This window comes from Microtus ochrogaster, chromosome 18 (assembly GCF_000317375.1).
Source record: "Microtus ochrogaster isolate Prairie Vole_2 chromosome 18, MicOch1.0, whole genome shotgun sequence".
Classification (NCBI taxonomy): Eukaryota; Metazoa; Chordata; class Mammalia; order Rodentia; family Cricetidae; genus Microtus; species Microtus ochrogaster.
In genome coordinates, this window is record NC_022020.1 from 51836179 (window position 1) to 51841088 (window position 4910).

A 4910-nucleotide genomic window follows, 5' to 3' on the forward strand; every position below is an offset into this window, starting at 1 on the left:
AGAACTTTTTTGGGGGGAGGTGCTTATTTAATGTTTGAGTGTTTTTCTTGCACATATGTCTGTGCACCAGGCAGGTGAGGGAAATAAAGCCTGGGTCCTCTACAGGAACAGCAAGTTCTCTCAAGAGTGGATGAATAAAAACCAAATAGTTTTCTAAGCCCAAATTGCTGCTGTCATTGGTTCTTTTGCTCACAATATGACCATGCTTGGCCCCTCTCATCCTTTTCCTGGTGAGACAACTGTTTTGGGGTTTGCAGTCCTCTTCACGTCATCCCAAGTGTGCAGCAAGCTCTCCTGGGCTTGGTAATGATTCCTCGGAGTGGTGGCTCTAGAGCGGCAGCAGGGGCCATGTTCCTTTTCTCTGGTTGCAGAGAGAGAGCAGGTGACACTTTGTTGCACCGTGAGAAACAGAATATGTTTCTCAGGTGGTTCAGATGGGCTCCTCACCTCCACCTCCATCAGACCTCTCTCTGCTGAGCAGGCTTTGGCTCCATCTTTCTCTAGATAGATGATACCCCTTCCGTTGTTGCTGTTGCTGCAGGGTTCAGACCTCTCTGGCTGGAATCTGCCACTGTGGAGGGAAGGTAATTAGTAGGAGAGTGGCCCTTGAGGAAGACCAAGCAGGAGGAGAAAGGTAAGAAAAACACAATTCACCAATGACCTTCAACAAAAGCAACAGCACAAATGGTTTGAAAAGAAGTATGGAAAAGGTCAAGTTTCCCAAATTAAACTGGTGTTAAAATTGCATTTCAAACAAAAGAGCCAGGCAGATTCTTTTTTTCTTTTCTTTTTTTTTTTTGAGATTGGTTCACCATGTAGCTCTGGGTGTTCTGGAATTCACTCCATAGATGAGGCTAGTCTCAAACTCAGAAATCCACCTGCCTCTGCCTCTGGAGTCCCTGTGTTAAAGGTGTGCTCCACTATACCCAGCTAGATTTTTGTTTTTTAAGTACCAGGGATTAAACCCAGAGCCTTAGGCATGCTAGTCGAACACTCTACCACCCAGTTTTATTCCTCAGCCCTGAAAGACTTACTTCTTTTTCCTCCAGTGTTGGAGATTGCACCCAGGGTCTCAAGAGTGCCAGGCAAATGTTTGGCCCAGACCTACATCCCCAGGCCTCCAAATTCTCAATCTTGCATACTGACATCAATGCAAGCCTACATTTTCACCCAATGAGTGTTTGTTACTGTTAAATGTTATGCTCCAGGCCTGATTAAATTTTAGGGATATGAAAATGAATGTATATGATCCATGTCAATCTGAGACACAATTAGTACAGGGGTTTTTAGTAGTAATTTGAGAAATCATTGGGAATATATTATTACAGAGAAAAACACAAACTCTGCTTGCAACTGAGACCTAAGGTCTGAAACTTCAAAGATTACTGCAGGTAAAGGGTCTGTAGGAAAGTCTATTTCCCCTCTCAGGCCTTCGATGGGGTTAAAGATTAGATAACCATCCACTCATTGATTTAGCCAAGCTTATTTCCGATGCAAGATTTAGACTCCTTAAAATAAAATGTTTATTAAAACACTTGTCATATGTTTCTTGCTTAATAGTGCTTATGTTGTTTGTAATTTTATACTTGTTATCTATACCTATTGTATATAGTTTTGTATTGGGTTTGGATCGCTCTTGTTTAAACAAAAGGGGGAGATGATGGGGAAACCTTGTTAGCCAACTATCTTTAAGAGGTGGCTCCAAGGATGAGGTGTGGCTTTCTGGGATCCAGAGAGAAAAGACATGTGTATGGGCCAGGTGCCCTCCCTCTGTGTGGTTCCACTGCCACCGAGCAGAGCCTGGACTTTCTGTTCCTGCGGCATGCGTTTCCCCTTATAATAAATAAAAATATAATTGTTTATCCTTTAAGCTAGCCTGGTCATTTCACAAATCAAGTTAGCTTCTACAGTGGCAGTTGACAAACAAAGCTAAACTTGAGGAGGTTTCTAATGATTCATTTGAGTTGGGTGCATGAAAACAAACGCTTGATTATTAAGGCAGTTTGGAAAGAAAGTTGCTGAAAGCCGTCTTCCACAGAAACTTTTTTTTTTTACTTTCTCTGCTTTATGCTGCAATGACTATAATGTGAAAATGTGCTTTGTCAATATTTACTTGTTCAAATAAAAGAGCAATAAAAAATTACTCATTCTTGTTCTGAGAACAAGGAAGTTCATCAACATAAATCCTTTTGGTGATATCAACAATGACAGACGTCAATCTCCACCCCTGAAACCCCTTCGTGTGTGTGAGTGTGCATGTGTGTGTGTGCGCGAGTGTGTGCATGTGTGTGTGTGCGAGTGTGTGCGTGTGTGTGTGTGTATGTATGTGTGTGTGTTTGCACAAAAAGGTGTATGTGGAGGTCAGAGGTCGATGATGGCCAGGGTCTTTTACTGAACCTGGAGGTTACTGTATCAACTAGACTGACTGTCTGGTAAGCTCCCCAGATCTGCCTACCTCTGCCCCCAGAGGGCCATGTTTACGTTTTCATGTGGGTGTTGGGTACATGCAAACACAGTACCTCTGCTTACAAAGCAAGCATTTTACCCGCTGAGCTACCTGCCTCCCCCAGTCCTGACCTCAGCTTTGATGTCGATCCTGAGCATTCTTGTAGGGCTGAATGAATGCAGAGACACAGAGGCATTGACTATATACTACCTAAGGAAATCCTAGTGTATGCATGGAGGTATTAGTGCATATATGAAGATGTTAGTATATACAATGAGGCATTAGTATATTCATGGAGGCATTAGTATATTCATAGAGGTGGAAAAGATATCCTGTTCTGTAATTTAAATTTTATCTTTACCCTCAAAATGCACACACAGCTTCCACAATATCAAAGTACTATAATTTAAAGGGAAGAAGTATTTAAATTGTTTCTCCTGATACTATGCTTATTAGATTTGTGCGTATGGTAGAATAATCACCTGCTCAGCCTAAGAAGGCTTTTTTATGGTTTTTGTTTGTTTGATTGGTTGGTTTTGAGACAGGGTTTTTTTTGTGTCATCTATCCTAGAACTAACTCTGTAGATCAGGTTGGACTTGAACTCACAGAGAACTGCCTGCCTCTGTCTCTGGAGTGCTCAGATTAAAACACCACCACTGCCTTGCCTACTTTTTGTTTGTTTGTTTTTGTTTTTTGAGACAGGGTTTCTCTGTAACTTTGGAGCCCATCCTGGAACTCACTTTGTAGACCAGGCTGGCCTTGAACTCACAGAGATCTGCCTGTCTCTGCCTTCCAAGTGCTGGGATTAAAAGCGTGTGCCACCACTGCCCAGCAGCTCTTAATGGTAATTATAAAAGACTAGATCAAGTATAAATCCTAATCAAGCCACCTATTAGATCAGAGATGTTTTAACATTTTGAAACATTTCTTGGTTTATTGTTACTATTTTTGTGTATACATGCGTGGTTATGCGCCACAGCAGGTGTGTAGAGGTCAGAGGAGAACCTGTAGGAGGAGCCAGTTCTCCCCTTCTATCTTGTGCGTCCCGTGGATCAAACTCAGGCTATGAGGCTTCGCGGAAGGTGCCTGAGCTCACTAAGGCCTGTTGGCCATCTCTCCAGCAGAGGTTCTGGAAGAAAAAACTCCTATGCTGTGCAGCCGAGTAGATATCCCAGGATGTATGCACTTTTATCTTCATGATTAATGGTTAACCGTGACGTTTCTAATATACGTTATGGAGGGCAATTCAATAGTCTCAAGGAAAGAATAGGAAAAGTCATTTGGGGAAAATACTTGTCCCTTGCTCGGATGGCAGTCAGTGCAAATGCTGGCAGTGCCATATTCAGTACTCTTAGAAGCTGGCCTTTACTTTGTTGTTTTAAGAAACAGCATATTTATATTTAATCTAGAATAAAGACATTTAATATTACAATTATCCATACAGAATTTAATTTAAAATTTTCTGCTATCTAAACATGAAAATCTAGCCAGGCATGGTGGTGCATGCCTTTAATTCCAATGCTCGGGAGGCAGAGACAGGCAGATCTCTGTGAGTTCCAGGCCAGCCTGATCTACCTAGATCCTTCTAGGCCAGGCAGGGCTACACGGTGACACCTTGTCTCAAAACGACAACAATCCAGTGACAACAATAAAAAGGAACATCCAGTGTGACACCTGGGATCCCAGCACTAGGAGGCAAGAGGACCGAGAACTTGTGACTATGTAACGAGACTCTGTGGCAAGAATCAAAACAGATAGAAAATGTCTTTTACCCTATGCTGTTCCGCTGGCTCTCATTTCACCTGTTCTGAGATTGCATTCACATCTCTTGCAAGTGGGAATGTGTACCTGATAGACTGAGTCTGTGGTGTTCCTTGACTCAGCCTTACTTGCTTCAGGAATGGGAATTTTTAAAAAAATTATATATATATATATAGTGTTCTGGGTACCAGATCTCATTATAGATGGGTGTGTGTCATCATGTGGTTTCTGGGAATTGAACTCAGGACCTCTGGAACAGCAGTCAGTTCTCTTGACCTCTGAATCATCTCTCCAGCCTGGGATTTTTTTTTTTTTAAACTTTCTATCTAACCTTGGGTGTTTTGCCTGTTTGCCTGTCTGTGTACCATTTGCTTGCTGGTATCATTGGAGGCCAGAAGAAGACATTGTATCTGCTGGAATTGAAGTTACAGATGGGTTGTGAGCTGCCACGTGGATTCCGGGAAACAAACCCAAATTCTCTGTAAAAACAGTTAGTGCTCTTAACCACGGATCCATCTCTCGAGCTCATTAAAATTTCATTTTTAAGTATGTGTGTGTGTCTGCGTGGTGCCTACAGAGTCAGAAGAGGTGTCAAATCACCTGGAGCTGGAGTTTGCAGTGGTTATGAGTCACTCACTATGCAAGAGTAGTAAGAAATCTTAGCCATCTCTCCACTTCTCTCTCTCTCTCTCTCTCTCTCTC